The following is a 17,568-nucleotide window of genomic DNA, read 5'->3' as shown; positions in this document are numbered from 1 at the left end:
AATTGAACAATACAAAACCTGTAATGAAAAATCACCATCATATAAGGCAGTGAGAAGCAAAGGGATGGAGGTGGCAAAATTAAAAGTTTGGGGATAACAGTACAAATGGTAGGTGAACCCATCCTCTGTCTTCGGGCAAGGATGGTACTAGTAGCCCTGGTGGTTCTTGATGTACATGATTTAGAAAAAAACATTCAATGAAAACCCACCTAGAATGTTATCTTTAAACGCGTTTTACTCAAAACTTGAAAATGTCCACTTACATCCCTTTGCTTCTCAATGCCTCATATGTTTCATTTCCAAAAAAAAGAAATCATCAGATCGCAGAAAAGGAACTATGAGAAAATGTTAATATTTTCATCATATATCTGTTTCTCGATACGAAAGAATAATTCCTCTTTACTTAATAATTTATGAACCTTTTTCATCCCAAATTTTATGTCTGACAATGTCATTTTTTCAACCTTTAACGCTAATTTACTCTTTTCCTAATTATCAGATAAATAGATTTACAATACATTATAGCGAAATCGTTTGATGTTATATTTTCAAGGGACAAGCAATAGGAGCTTCAAAGAATAACGACTATAATAGTGAAATTAGTAATTAAATGTAAGATTTTAATTATAAACTCTTGCATTATATTATGGATGGAATATAATCGCCAGGATTCAAAACGTTCTAACTTTTTCACATAATAATTAAATAGTGAAAAAAAATATATGAGTAAAATGAGTATAATCAATACATTTAGTTTTTGTAAAGTTGTATTAGAGTTTTACCAGAAACTAAATCTACCAACAACTGAAACTTTAGGAACTTGGGCTCATACATAGTCTTGAAGAAAATTCGATGTCACCATGTAATCAATCTTAACTAAATAGTAATATCTGCTGAATCTTTACGTTACATCAAAATGAATAAAAGAAATAAAACATGCGTTAACATGAAGGAGTTATAAAATGAATCATGATCAATAGTTGTAATACAACGTATAAAATAAGTCGCATGGAAAAAAATTACATTGCAGGAATCTAATGACATGATACAAGAAAAAATGTTTTAGACTTCATGAATCAATCTAGATAGATTTTTTGCCTTCATTTTAAAAAGTAGCCATTTTTTTTAATTTAAAAATAAAGTATTGTTTATGTTTTAGTAATTTATGATGTTATGTAACTGAGCGGTTTTTTCCTTCAATATATTTGACCGGTAAACTCCAGGAAAAAAAACACTTCATTTTTTAACTCATGTACATTAAAAATTCTTTTCAGAAAATTATAAAATTTTTATTACATTTTTTTGCATATGCTTAAATATTTGAGCTTCTGGGTGAAAGCTTGAAAGTAAAAAGAGGCTTTTTTACTTCCCTTTACAAAAAAGGAAGTATTGTATTCGCGAAAAAAAAAATCCTTCAAAAATCGGCCTTAATTTCCATTTTTCTCATCCCCAAATAAATGTTGAGGTTTTTTTTTCGACTCGATCACACGTGGATATATGCCTAGGAACGTACGAACACCAGAAATATCCATTTTGACGACCCCCAAGTTAATTACAACGAATTTTCTACTGACGTCCACATGTATGAACATATGTGCGAATGTATCTCGCATAACTCAAAAACGGTATGTCCTAGAAAGTTGTAATTTGGTACGTAGACTCCTGGTGGGGTCTAGTTGTGCACCTCTCCTTTTGGTTGCATTCGGAAGTTCCTAAGGGGGTCTTTTACGCCTTTTTAGAGGGAAACCATTATTAATTTCAATGCTAACTCAAGTAGTGTTATAATTTGGCAAACACCTAGCGATATATCGCCAAGCTTTTTGCCGCCAAGTTTTGTCGTCAACTTGGCGAAAAATTTGGCGATTTTTCTTTCTTTTTCTTTTTTTTTAAATTTTTAAATATGGTTTTCATTTGGCAAATGTTGGTGATATTTAAAGAGTTAACCACTAAATCACATTAAAATTGCCAATTATGGGGGGGGGGGGGGAATCTTAGTAAAACGTTTTTTTGCTTCGATTCGCAAGAAACTGGGGTGAAAATATTTGGTGTTCCCTGTGTACTCTAAGGCGCTATTATCATTAAATTGGCGTAAAAGGAAGTCATGTGATGCACACATCAGCTCGTTTTTAATCTATTTCTTTTTACATAATTCGTTTTGCGGCTTCTTTGGAGGTAAACGTTAACCCTGTTTTAAACGTTATACACACATCATAAGGTGGCGACGTAATATGACCTTTCCTAATGCTGATTTTGCAAAAATAGTTTTGCTACTTTTAAAATTCTTTACAAGTATTACATATTAATGCAGTATTTTAAAAAGTAAGTGATCCAAATAGGGCCACACTATGGTTTATGGCGTAATATATCGCTCATTTATGGTTCAGTTCTACACATTCATCATCTGACTCAAAATCTCAGTATAAATTTTAGTATCAATTAGGTTTGTTAGCAGTTTAAACAAAGTCCTTTTCTATATATTAAAAAAAAAAAGGAACGTCAAAAAAATTGTGCAAGAAAGTCTGCGTTAGAAGACCCCATAGCACCTACAACGTCGAAATTTCGTAAAAATTATTTCGAACCCTTGGGTTTTGCACCGGGTTTTTTTTATGTTAACTTTCGAATCAGTTTCTTTTATAATTAATTTTTACGCTAAAATTTCACGCAAATTGTCTATTAAAGGGATGAAATATATCCCACACCCCTTAGCATTATATGTCGTTCGAAAGAGATATTTTTTCTGCATCAAATAAAGCTTGTTCCAACTTTCTCAAATAATTAGAATAGCATACATAAGTGTTTCCATTTTAACGGAAAATCTTAGGTTCAACTCAAATCAAGCCCTTAGCTAAAGAGCAAAATGCATTAGTAGAGACCACGAATTTGAAAGTGACTTTTTAAGCGTACAAAACCGCCGCTTTGCAACGCTCAGGAGCTCCTTAACACCTATAGCTCTGCATGTTAGTACAAGTTCGTGTAAAGCCCGGGAAATGGGTCCTTTTTGTTCCAAACGGAACTCGTAAAGCGTTTTTGAATCTAATTCTTTCTAATTGACGGTTTAAATCTTTGCGAAGCAATCTTCGGGGTTTGGTGAGCGCCAACGAGCAGGGGGCGGAGCCCCTTAGTACTTAAAAAAAAATAGATTATCATTATATCGATACATTTTTTTCTTGTTACATTATTTTATAACTACGTACAGGAAAAAATAGCTTGTCGTTCTGTTTCAGAACACTGGTTGCAAAAAATGAATGGAGCATAAAAATTTCGATCATGCAATCAAAGAACTTACTCTTCACATTTATTTGAATAAATGCATTAATGTCGCTCGTTAATCACAATTTTTAGCATTAATTGCTATTGCGCTTAGTTGCACTATAGACGAACAAATCTGGCAACGAAATATTATACCTAATGTGACGCGTCGTACATTAAACATTAATTTAAAACATTTTTTTTTTAAAACCAAAACAGCAATTTCCGAGCCCTAGACCTATGAAATACAAACATTCTATAAATGCATCATTATGATTAATGATCCAGACCCTAACTGCACCAAAAATCTTATCTCAAAAGCAAAAATGAATAACAGAATCAAAGAGAAGCAAACTTAATTGATCGCTAACTATAAGTATTAAGATATATATACAGACTGGCATATCTTGGCAACCTTCTGACGGTAAAGGATGTGAGGAAGATAACAAACTTGCATAGATGAGTGTTCGTTGAGCAATTAGTTGCGTGCTAGATTATGCTTTAACTCGATGATAAAGAAGACATCATTTGTATAATTTTCGTTGCCAGGAAACTTTTATTTTTTCACGATGAGTTTCCTCTTATGATGACTTTAGCGGCAGTGTTATATATTGCCCGTCTTGTATATTTTGTTACATAACAAAGTGTATCTAATTTACTGATATAAAACAGATTAAGACTTTGCAAAATGAAAGGAAGATTTTTAAAATTTACGCTGGAAATTTTATGTAAACTAATGGACTGGTAAATTAAAACTTTTATTACACATGTTCAGAATATAAATTACTTTTTTATTTCATCCATTATACTTTATCTTTGATTCAATATTTTGAAACAACCATCCCAAAAACTTTTTTTGTTGCGTTACTTAACAAATGTGTTAGTTTTGAGGAATTTTTTAAAATTTTATCAAATAAGTAATGTTTCCTACAGAATTTATAACAATAAATGTAATTTATTTTGATCAAATAAACCATGTGCTGAATTTTCAGAAGTGTTGCCGACACGAAAAATGACGATACTATCCGATGCAACTGATTTTATATATATATATATATATATATATATATATATATATATATATATATATATATATATATATATATATATATATATATATATATATATATATATATATATAACTTTACTGTAACACATTTGTCTTTGCCTCATAAAATCTAAACTTTTTTTTAGAGGAAAAGGGGGGGGGGAGATTTGGATCTCTAAAAAACTGAAATATGTAGTTCTCAAAATAAAACAATCAAACCGGATTTTTTAAAACAACCATTAAATAAAAAAGGAACTTTCAACTAAATTTTACAAGTAAAAAATATTAAATTCGTGTCCTTTCAGGCTACCAACTTATTTAAAGGAAATAAATTTCCAACTGATTGCGATTTATAAACAGTTTGAGTTATTTTTTTTATACGATCCTAGTCTTAATAGATCCTTAAAATTCCAAATCCATTTAATTGTTTTTCCTGTATTTTAGGATGTCACTACGTGCAAATAAAAGACATGAAAGATCGCTTGTTTAATTATCAACATCGATTGATGTAATGTCAGGTTATTCGTTGAAGATATTTTCGCTGCATACGTGACTCAATGAGAGCGCGCCAATGTATTAGCGGTGTAAATTTTAACAGCGCTATTTTAATGGTGCAGAAATGATATGTCAGCGTACTAGAAGTTCACTAACGATATGTCAGTACATTAGAAGTAGAACTTTAATCGTACGATTTATGTGTGATAAGTCAGTAGTTCGTAGTATATCTGTGATACATTAGAGGTATGCAAGCAAAGTTAATGCCTTTTCTCTGAACACTAATTGTTTTTTGTAGTTTTAAGACTAGCAGCTATGAATTTTGGTACATATATAAAAGTTTATGTTTACGAAAATATTTTGCTGTTTACCATTTTATTTAGAAAAACTCTGAAAATATGTGTCTTTATTCAGAGAATAGACACTTCAGAGATAAAAACTTTAAAAATGAAATTTTTAGTGCATAGCATTTCGATACAAATATATCAAAAAAAAAAACAAATAAAAGTACAACTACGAAATCAACCTCACTATGTTTTACTTTCAGGTTATACATACATATTCGAAATTATACACATCAGTTCCGTCAAACATCGTTAAATCTCCAATATCCTGACCATATACGTAAAATGTGTTAAACGAGAGACCAGTCATTTTAGAGTAATCAGCATTAACACTTTTCCACAAAAGTTACAGCAGAAGCTTTACGAATTGTACACGTCGTTGCGTGAGGTGACGCCAGAAAACCCATTTTCTCCTCGTTCGTTTGTTACGAAATAATTTTTACCTATTATAAGGGAACAGAAAATAACCCACACGTAAAGAAAGCTCGGCAGTTAAAAGGGAACTAGGCACGAAATTGCGATATCAGTAGTCATTTTTCGATTTTTTTTTCCTTTTCTGTACCGTTTCGCTATATCGATTATGGAGGTGACCTTAGTAGAGAGGAACAAGAATTATACAATTTAGTATCCCTAAGACACGCAAAACGGCAGTTTAGTCTTGTGCATTCATTCTCCGGGCTGATTCTTATCAATCCCGAAGCTATAAACAGTTACAGAAAAGTTTATTTCGGAAACTTGAGGATTATAATAGCTAAAAAGTCAGTTATTGTTGAAGTATCTTAATCAGGAGCAGTGAAATAAAGATATTTTATGTGGAACTTGCTCTAAACCCGAGTTACACTCCATTTTAAGTTTTAAGCTTCGAAATGGTCATCGGTAATGGAAAAATTAGGTAAATTCGTTACTAAAATCTAATGATTAGAATATACGTAGAAACATAGAAAAAGTTATTCGTTAAAGGATTTTACTACAATGCGTAATTTTCAACAACCACTGGACACATTTTTACGAGTTAAAGTGGTATAAACAGTAAATGAAAGCTAAACCCAAGTGAAGCACCAAGAAGGAAATGCCAAACTTGAAAATTTGTAGGAAACTACAGTACACTCTCGATTATCCACGTGATTGGAGGGCACAGGTACAGCGGATAACAAAAATTGAGGATAACACGATAAATAGTTTATCTTTTTTTCACAAATTATTTAATTGCACATAATACAGTGAAAATAGTTGCGGTATTAAAAACTATTGCTAGTGTTTGCAGTGGCTTTTTTGATCACTAACATTCGCATACATTTAAACTACACTTAAAACGATAAGTGTAAGCAAAACATGCGCGTAAAAGCTGAAAGAGGATCGCTCATTCTTGCAAACAGATTATACACATATGCGAGCGAAGCGTGCAAGCAGATTAACTGCAACAGATCAAACTAGGTTCATTCAAAAAGACAGGGGAGATGATGAGGGTTTTTTCAAGACTAGTCTGGTCACTCGTTTACGCGCGTAAGTAGTGTCGATTTCAGTAAGTACAATAGATTTAAAAAGCAGAAAGTAATGTAGAACTAAAGCAGCTAGTAGTGTAAATCTAAAGCAGCAAGTAGTGTAGATCTAAAGCAGCAAGTAGTGTAGATCTAAAGCAGCAAGTAGTGTAGATCTAAAGCAGCAAGTAGTGTAGATCTAAAGCAGCAAGTAGTGTAGATCTAAAGCAACAAGTAGTGTAAATATAAAAATCAGGTCTCAACATGTCAGATTTCGGAGCCCTTTGAAGGTTTGATGTCATTGGTATTGAGGAGAAAAAAAAGAAATAAGGAGTGTTTAAAGCTTGATTTTGCACTTATTAAGTTCAAATGTGTGAATATTTCTACTATCAGTTAATAATCGCCGTGTTTTTTTTTTTTCTAAGTGAGAAGTTCGCAGATAATCCGGAGATTAGTGTGGTACAAACGGCAAAAGAAACTCCTCTCTGTTTTAAGGCAAGAAATGGTACTAGTTGCCCCATACAGTATGATTTAGAAATACCCTTCAATGGCAAGTGTTGCTATATAGTAAAATTTAGAAAAATCTTTGAATAACGGCCTACCTATGTTTCGAACTTCGAACGAGATTTTGTTAAAACAAAACTTGAAAAATATATTATCAATATCCCTTTACTTCCCACTGCTTCAATTACAGTCTCAGACATTCATATTATCACGAAAAAACGAGCATTTGTTACGTGAGAGTAAAAACAGTTTTCTGGATCCATGTAATTATTTTTAAAAAATACTGGGATATCTTATATGGTTCTTCAGGTTTTTGGTGGGTTAAATAAAAACTGGAATGTCATTCCAGTTATTTTTAATCAATGAATCTGTAGGATTTTTGTTTTAACCAAAGTTTCACCAAGGCTTCTTCGTATTCTGTACCTTATTTAAATTCCATCTTTTATTCTATGCATTTTGCTAATTATCCCTCTTTTGTTATCATTTTTTCTGGTTTACCTAAATTTTTCACTTTTTCAATTTTTTATTGCATAAACTATGTATCTTCTCTTTTTGGAAATTTACAGAAAGAAGTCAATGTTGCCAGTAAATCTAAGGAAAACCCCTTTGAAAACTCTGTAAAAATGAACAAAAAAACTGATTAGTTAATAAAATGCTCATTCTTTGATCAAAGTAGCTTACATATTAATTATTTTAAAGACTTATCTAAATTAAGAATAAACTTACGAAACCGGAAAATCTTTAAGGTTAAATTAAAATAAGAATCTTACGAAGATTTATGGTATAACACAAATTGTAACAATGACCAAACAAGCCGCTTTTGCAATCGTAAGAGTAAACATAATGTTTCAAGTCCTATTTCAAAATAAACACGTTCAGTTTGACCAACCTTGTCTCAATATGAGTCACATAATACGTATTCTGAAGCTAGATAACTCTCATTTAAATAGAAAGACGGAGAAAATAGTAGCACTACACCACTTTCGTTGTTTTCTTAAAGCGAACAAAAGGAACTCGAAATCCGATTTTAAAACAATACCTTTTCAGCTTTAGCATTCCACACTAGATAAATCAAATAATTAGTCAATGTCTTAAATAATTCACTGCTTTATTTTACAGAATTACTGTGCAGGAAATTGTGATTTTCTAACTTAAAGCTACAAACCTTTGTCATCACGTTATTGGATAATTACAAATTATCCTGGTGGTCGTTTTATTACTTGGTGAAGGACGCATCGACTTTCACTCTCCTTTGTGTAATTATATATATATATATACTAGCTGCGCTGCCCGGCTTTGCACGGTCTACCTCTAAAATAAAAGTTATGTCAAGTGACGCGTGTTCAACTATCAGGGTTGGAAAAAAAAAAAAAAAACTAGTAAAATTCTGCGGCAGATTGCAGAAAAATAACCAAAAAGGAAACATTTTAAACCGCCTGATTACAGGAAAAGCCTCAAAACAAAAACCAGAATTTTATTTGTTCATATTCGAAAACAAAATGGCAACAGATATTTCTTCTCAATGATTTTCTACATACTACAAATTTTAATAAAAGCATTGTTACGTAAAGTTGAGATGAAGCACTAAAGAATAATTTGAACGGAGGAAAGCCTTCGAAAAATAGGGATTTTATGTCGAAATCTAAGTGTCATAATTAATAGTTTTTAATTAATATCTCCGCTAATTATTAACGGAGCATTAAATTAAATGGCCAAGCATAAAGACGGGTAAATTACGAATCTATCGATACCTGGTTCGATGGTCAGTTCACTAACGTTCGGGAGAAGTAACTTGGACATACATACCTAGATAGATACATACATAGGTACATTCATAGATACATACGCTCAGTTTTCAATTGTATAAGATATATGTAGTCAAACAAATATTTTAATCTTAGGCTTCAGCAAAAAAAAATTGGCCAAACAAAAATTATTTTTATCACAATTAAAGAAAATTTTGGTGTGGCGAGACTAGTACAGGCATAATTATGCGATGAACAACTTTTCTAAAAAAGTTGGATTAGTAAAACTAAGAAAAACGAGACCTATAATTTAAAACTAAACCAGAAAAGTTCTTCTCTTAATATAGCCAAAATATACATTTCTGCTGAAATTTGCAATAATTATAATAAAATATTTAGCTTAAAACTTCAAAGAATTTTTTGTTTCAGTTAAGATTGCTTTGAAATACATAGAAACAGAGTAATCACGAAGCTCCCCAAAGCCTAAATGGTTTCTGAAGAGACCGAGTCAACTGAAAAGATTACTGATCCTGAGGAACAGCTCATAGACTTCGGATTTGTTTAAAGGTTGCTCCAAAGTCATTTTTCAGAACAAAATGCTAAAATTTGAGTGTCTTTTTGGTTACGTTCGCATAGCGCTACCAGTCGATCATTGATTAACCGGTGTCTAACCAGGAGGATATAACAGAGCTACCGGTTAACTGGTTGTTTCCGAAAGTCGTTCAAATAGTTTCATCGGTAGATCCACCGGTCGACCGCAATTTAAGCTAATTGATTGGTCGATTGAACCACGTCACGTTTTCGCCCTATAATAAGTATTTTTCACATGCACGTCTGCGCAAGTAACCGCGTAATGAACTAAATGAGTTCAATGGAGCATCGGTTGGTGTACAAATGGTCAATAACCACTTACGTCATTAGCTGTCATGTGATCAACCGACCGCGGTCGACCGGTAGCTCTATGCTAACGAAACCTTTGAATGTCATACGAATCTAATACAGCCCGAGAGAAAAAAGATTTCTGATTAAAGATTGATTCGGTTTATTTAGTGGACAGTGTATTTATAATTGCTTTGCTGCAACTATTAAAATTTCACTGCGGTCATACTTAACCATTGTTCGTTGTTTCCGTCAAATCGATTTTTTCATTGTTTTCTATGATTAATGCTTCTCTTCCACGCGATTTCACTTCCAGAATTATTTTTAGGCATCGGATTTTTTCGGAGGCATTTAAGTACGATTCTGTTCTATGCATTTGTATTTTTGCTTTTTCCTTACTGGTTGTGCTGTCACCAACTGCTTTTTAGCTAATAGAGACTGTATCTGTTAAGTAATACTACAGTTCGAAAATAATTTAAAAAAAAATACGGGAATATGGGGCAGTGGAAAATAATTAAGGTATCTTGTCTTTTTCAAATGGAACAAATTGGAAGTTTGTTTTAAAAATTACAATACGTAAAGAAAAAACAATGTATTTAACAGTGAAACTTGCATTTAAAGTTTTTTTTTTTTTTTTCAATTTTTGGTTGGAAATTTGTAGTTTAAATTAATGAAAAATATTTTTTCTAAATAAATAAATGAATGAATGAATAAATCAATAAATAATAAACAATATACGCATAAATACATAAATTAATTACTGAAAGACAAAAAATAAATGAGATAATATGTTGAATGTATATGAAAATAAGTCAATGAATTAATAAATGAGTGAAGTATTCGATGAATTAATAAGTGCATGAAATGAACCATTTCATTTTGTTCCATTCATACTGAGCAGTATGCACTTGACAAATTGTTTTTAACTTTTAAAATCAAAACATACTTAATAGGCATGTGCTGAATAGGCACGAAATCCTAATCTTATTTTCACACACTCAGGAAGTCTGGTTGGATGGCACTATATTCATTATTGAATAATATTTTCACCCAAAGTACCATGATTTGTTCATGGCATACATATGCACAAGAAAGCTGTTGCTATTGGTGTAAAATGGTGTTATTATTGGCACGTAAATAACAAAGTAGTTTGTGACTGATGCAGATGTAGCGAGATTGGCATAATGATACTCATGTTGTATACTAAAGTCGTTTTACGCTCCCAACGATGTAGCGGGGAAAAAATAATCTGCGGGCTGTTAAATGAAATTTTTAAAGAATTTTCTACCTGTCAATTATTTTACATATTTCACCCCGGGTCGCAGAAGCAGAACGACGTTGCAGATGGCAGATTTTTGACTACGTCTGCACAATATTTTTTTTTTTGGGGGGGGGGAGGAAAAATTTTATGTTTTTAAAGGAAGAGAAAATCATTAATTTCAGCTAATGAAGATTTTTGCCGCCTTTTCTGGGATGTAGTTCATAGGAAGAATGTTATTGGTATTAGTATCCCATTTTGAATCATCCCTGGGTGTCAATTAAAATTTTACGATTAATATACGATCGATTTATCTTGTAGATTACTTTTGGTTTTCAGTCTGCGCCGTTGACTGCTGAAAAACATTCTGTACTAGATATTTCACAGTAATAATTTTTATCCAGTAGAAAATTTACGGGTATAATTATATAAATCATAGTACAAAGTTTTATTATAGTACAAATGCGAACAAGTTATTTCAAGTAGAACATCTACAAAATTTATCTTACAAATAACTCTTGGCTTTCAGTCTGCGCTGCTGACTGCTGAAAAACATTATGCTACTATATATTTGACAGTAATAATTTTTATCCAGTAGTTAATTTATGGGCATAATTATATAAATCATAGTACAAAAGTTTATTATAGTACAAATGCGAACAAGTTATTTCAAATAAAACATAAATTGACTCGAAAACCAATTTGGAATTTCAGAAACACCATTAAGACACACATTGTTACTAACCGGCGGAAACAAGTAATGAAAAACGTCAACCTTTATAGATCTTTCTATTTGATGAGATGCCGTTCCAAGCATATGCTTATTAGTTAATGCGTCACGTCAAAAGTAAAAAGAAATACCATGCTTCATATTCAATTTCCTGTACAAAAGCGACGTTATCTAGTATAATAGGAGATAAAAACTTTCAGTAAAAGGAGGGGACATAAAGGAAAAGAGTGAGAATAGAAACAAAAAGCAAAGCCAATAAATCCTTAAAATTCTTCCCCATATTCTCGGTTTGCTTTCAACGTCACATAATGGCCCCAATTCGAGCTTAACTGTTGACCCGTGCTTGGTTACCATGGTGACTGAAGCCATTGCGGCGAGTAACAAAACATTGGACTTAGTTTTAGCCAAAGGTCAGTGTGTGACAACACCGCCAGCGTGGAAGAAAGGGGGGGAGGGAGAAAAAAGTATAAAATTGGGTTATGTAAGGGTCAAAACATTTAATGCACTTAATTTCAAAGGCTAGATATGTCGTTGGAATAAAAATAAGAACTAACGGTGAGAACTTTTTTAGGGAGTGGATTATTTTGTAGAGGAAAAAAAAAGTTGATGTAGAGAGGAAAAAAAGTTTTTTTTTTGTAAAGCCAAAATAAATAATTGATCTATTAAACTAAACAATTAATGATTAAAGCTCTACAAATAAAATATTCAACATGGTGAAAAACACAATTTCTGCGTAAGAAATTACAGAGTTTGAGTTTTCAATTGGAAAATTAATCAAATAAAATTTAATTGCTGTTCAATGCGTAGATTTATGAAGGCGGAGATGCATTGAAAGAAAACAAAAAATATATAAACTAAAAATAGCTGTGTGTTTGAAACATAAATGCTACAGAAAAATAAGCAGAATCTTAAAGGCCAATCGTTCTGAAATTTTGTGTGAATATTCTTTATTAAATTACACTCTATATGAACCTGATTCAGGGATGATATTATTATTGAAAATACTTTTTAATGCGGAAAAAGGTGAACAAAAATGGTAGAAATAGGAACAAAAATGAATTTTGTGATCAAACACTTCAAACGCATGAAATGCTTTAGTTCTTCAACCAAAATTAAGTCCATATTCTAAGGAAATATGTTGTTAATGATAAAAAAAATTGTAATAATTACAGATAAAAATTGTGACTTCAGGAATGCACACCAGCAACAAGCTCTGATGGCGACCATCCATGGGCATCAGCTTCTAACTCTTCTATTTCTAGCAGAAATAACTCGAAAAAATTACAAAGTGTACTTCAAAAGATGAATAAAATATCCTTCAAGTTTGAACAAATTCTGATTATTACATATCTGTTGAAAACATCGACGAAAAACACTAAAATTTCTGCCTCCTAAACTGGTTTCTTCCCTTAAATGTTAAGGAAGAAATAATGTTACTTTTTAAATTGTCATTTTTTACGAATCCAAATGCTACACGGAGTAAATCACTTTCTTCCCATCAGAGCATGGAATATTTTACAAAATTATATGATCTATCCTTCTTGGAATCCATGTCAGTTGAAACGAAACTAAAAATATGAAAATAAGTAAAGACACGAGATCTTTTATTTAAAACGACTTAAATTTAATGCTAGTAAAACTATCGGCTTTAAACTTACGTATGCTAATTAACACGCGTTTTCAATGTACTTTCAAATTCTAAACAGCCACTCACAGATTGTAGAATCAGTCTCACTTCACAGCTTGTTTTCCATTTAACGTTCCAACTCGAAACGAAATGCTAGTTCACTCAATTTCATGGCGCTGCGTTTACGAGAAGGTAATAAAATTAGGTAAACTGAGTTTCTCATTTATTTAAGCGAAAGTTCATGTCAAACATTTCAAAAGCCCTTTTCAAAAGCTTCTACAGACCCCCCAGGGAAGCGAATCGTTCAAAATATTGCTAGTTTGGGCGGCTCTAGGCAAGGCACTGCATCAGATAAAAGAATCTTGAGAAATAGAAAGTACGTAACAGGTAGATTAATTTAGACACCGTGTGCATTGCTGATACAGTACAACCTCGATTATCCGAAACTCTTTTAACTGGAACCTTGAATAACCGACGGCGGCTTTAACTGAATTTGCTTTTCGAATCAAGTGAAAGATATGCCTTTAAAATGCTCTGTTAAAGCTATCGGCTGCGATGGCTTTTTTAAGGAAATACGGCATTCTTTAAGGGTGCCTTTTTACCACCTCTGCAACCCTTAAGGGTGACTAAGGGAGACAGATGCCACCCTTAAAGCAGTGACGCTGATGTTACAACATTTTACGCTAAAAGGTGCCATGCGAAAACCTGCAGTTTTAACAGTGTGCAACATGGATGACGTTCTACTGATTTTTATGACTCAGACTTCAAGGTAACTATGTATAACAAACATTCCGGACCAAAGGAAGCAGTCTTTCTTACTGTATAAGCTCTGAATTATCCGTGTATTTCCATCACTTCTGTATTTTCCCCCCAAAACCGCCTGCAAGTTTCTGAATCAACGTAAATATTAGTTTTACATTGCTATTAAACTATTTTACTATTTTTCTGCATCAAGTTGTTCGTAAAGTACATTGAAAATATGTATTTAAAAATAAGTAAAAAATCTTAATTTTAAACTAAAATTCTGTTTAAAAAGGTTAATAAAATGGTAACTGGGTTGATAGACATTAAACATATCTTATAGAACAGTTAAAAGTTCAGGCAATGAGGAAAGTTTTGTAATAACAGCTGATGTCATTTTTACGCGAACTTAATTTGTTTTTTAAGTGAATAACTCAACTGTGACAGAAAACAGCTAAGTTAAAAGAAAACAAAGATTAAATTAAAGAGTATTCAGTATATTTAAATAACTAAACTAAAATTCATAATATTTTATGCGTTTTTAATGTTGCGAATTAAATATCTACTACTCAATACCTTCTTATCTTCAAGCGCGAGGTATGCTAAACTTTAAGCTATAAGCCATAAAATTGCCATATATAGAACCGGTGGTAAGCCCTTCCCATTACCCATGCAGGGGCACGAGTCTGCGTCCTCAGTCACCCAGCACCTATCACCCCAGGGCACCCAGTCTGGTGCTCCTCAAAGTCTAATTCGCGGACTGATAAAAATTGAGAAAACATTTCACAGACTGGTATTTTTTTCCCTTTTGTTTTACAAAAATTGTACTAAGTACAGTGAAACCTGTGTGAGTTGACCACTTGCGGTGCACTATTTTAGTGGTCAACTTAAACAGGTGGTCAACTTATGGAGGTTGAATTACATGATACAGATCTAATTCTGTGCCTGAAAATGGCGGTCAATTTAGACAGGTGGTCAACTTACAAGGGTGGTCAACTTTACAGGTTTTGCTACATTATAAAAAACTGATTACACATGTTAAGTACAAGATTTGTGTCATCATTTTCTTACAGTAATATTTAAGTGAAAAATTAAGTAAATTATAAGAATTATTATATGTATGTTAATAAACTTTTGAGAAAAATCACAGAAAGTAATAAAAATTAATCTCTAAATTAACTTAAAAAGTATTGCAGTTTTTTTTTTAATTACTTAATTTGAACAAGGAAATTTTTTTAACGCAGACAGGTAAAAACCGCCAGGGATCAGTCATTTTTTTTTTGTTGACAGAGCAAACCAGTGGTTGATAATTCCTGTTCTAGATGAAACACAGCAGCCCTAGGAAGTTCGTTTTACTGCAAAGAAAAAAAAAAAGAAAAGGAACGAAAAAATGCAGTCGGGAAAAAACAAAAAGTTTACGTATTATTAAATAAAACTCCCACAAAACACGATGAGAAACGCCGCCATTTAAATAACATCAACCGAAAAGAATCTGCGGCACTACAACTAAAAATCTTCATCTCTTTTCTCATAAACAGAATTTCAACCGAGAACGGAAGCAATTCATTCACCAGAAGATGATCCTTTTCTGCAAAGCCAACTCCCATCTCTCTCTCTCTCTCCGAGGAGGAGGGGTGCGGAGGGTCGAAATGGGGTCGGACGAATATGGGAGAGCATCTTCTCTATCTTCTCGTCGTCGGAGTAACACGTTTCTGCACTCAACCGCCAGCCATCATCACCCATTGGCGTCGGGCCCTCGGGAATCGTTACGGCGATTACGGATACATTTTCGCCCCTAAAATCGCACTCTTTCTTGGGCCGAGGTCTTTACCTTCAGGATTTTCCTTTCCTTTTTCTCTATTTTTTTCTATCCGTCCAACAGACTGTCCCTCCTGCAGGAAAGGATACTGGAAATGACTGAAACTTTGTGGCGAAATTCTCGGAAGTAGTTAAGGAGGTGCTACTTAAAAAAGTCGCCTTTGAATTCCAGACGAAAGTTTAAAAAAAACTGTTGAATTGCTCATACAAGTTTATTTATATTCATTTTTTTTCCAATTCCTTTTTCCTCTTATAATTTAATCGCTTATTTGATTAAATAATTGTCAGTTAAAGATAAAGTGTTTACCTATGTGCGATCAGTTAAAATCATAAAACAATGTTAAAACTGCACTAATGGAAATAACGATTGCAGACACTTGTTTCAGGATAACACTTCAGTGCAAAAACAAAGGACCTACGGATGAAAAGCTCTTTGATCGGAAGTAGTTAAAAAGCCGCTTGTAAATTCCGAACAAAGATTAAAAAGAAATTCTTGACTCATTTGTCCGAAATATTGTCAGTCATAGGTAAAAGGTTTACCTATAAGCGGTCAGTTAAAATCCTAAAAACAATATAAAAATTGTAGTAATTGTAACGACGCTTGTAGACGCTTGTTTCGGGTTTATAAGAACATTTTCGTCGGATGCATTTTCGACGCTCAAATGCACCGTCTCGGCCCGAGATCTTTTCTTAAAGGATTTTTTAACCGCCAACAGACTGCACCTCCTTCAGGGAAGGATACATGAAGTGACTGAAATTTTTTGTGGCAAAATTTTCGGGGGTAGTTAAGGAGGTACTTAAAAAAGTCACACCTTAGAGTACTGAAAGAATTTTAAAACAAAAAAAAGGAAAGAGAAGAAACTTTTAAGTCACTGGTCAGCTTCAGTCAATTTTTCATAATGCTCCGAGGATTGTACTTTTTTTTGGGGTCTCTTTTAATGGCAGCAGAGACCGTTATTTGCACCAACTGCAAATTAGTGAAAACCCAGTTTTCACAAATTTTCAGTTAGCGAGACAGATCTTTTCTTTTTTTTTTTTACTTGTTCAAATGCGTTATCATTGCTTTTATAACAGAAGAAAGTCCATAATACATGGAGTTAGATTTGCGGGGAGTATTTAAAAAAAAATATACTATTCAAATAGAAAACAAATTATAAACTCTTACCTTTAAACAGTAAGACACAAAGTAGTATTTGTAGGAGACATTTTTTCCATTATAAAACGTCAATTTCTAAATTCAATTTTTTGTCTTCAAAATCCTAAAAAAAGGTAATTGAAAATAATATTATGAATACATTTTTAAAATTTATTTAAAACTTACAAGAGAAACAACTATGAGGGTTCAGTTGTTCGTTTCTACGGAAAATAGTATTACACAACTATTAACACAAAACAGTAAGAAGAATAGCAGTTCAAAAGCTATAAAGAGCAAAGTATTTTCCTTTTATTGGTAAGGAAAAAACCTGGAAAAAAATGTAAGATTTAAAGACATTTTTAAATCTTGGACAAACAGTAAATTCACACTCAAAAAATTGTAACAAAGAAAGAAAAATATGAAGCTTTTTTTTTTCTTGAAAATAGAACGTAAAATACACATTCCCCAACCCATAGTCCCTTCTTCTTAATGTTTTATATTTCATCATTTCACAATT

At 32.4% G+C, this 17,568-nt stretch overlaps 1 protein-coding gene across 2 annotated transcripts in view; it reads right to left on the bottom strand.

Annotated features, from left to right (window-relative positions):
• The window catches only part of LOC129216260 (tyrosine-protein phosphatase Lar-like), a 371,862-nt gene extending 354,686 nt beyond the window's left edge, over nucleotides 1-17,176 (bottom strand). For both annotated transcript variants that reach the window (XM_054850461.1, XM_054850462.1), the window contains exon 1: nucleotides 17,082-17,176. The gene's annotated coding sequence lies outside the window, so the exon portion shown is untranslated. The remainder of the gene's footprint in view (nucleotides 1-17,081) is intronic.
• Nucleotides 17,177-17,568: the final 392 nt, after the last annotated feature.

Source organism: Uloborus diversus, chromosome 2 (assembly GCF_026930045.1).
Source record: "Uloborus diversus isolate 005 chromosome 2, Udiv.v.3.1, whole genome shotgun sequence".
Classification (NCBI taxonomy): domain Eukaryota; kingdom Metazoa; phylum Arthropoda; class Arachnida; order Araneae; family Uloboridae; genus Uloborus; species Uloborus diversus.
Note: the sequence above shows the minus strand (reverse complement) of the source record. Positions and strands in the feature narration are given on the sequence as shown.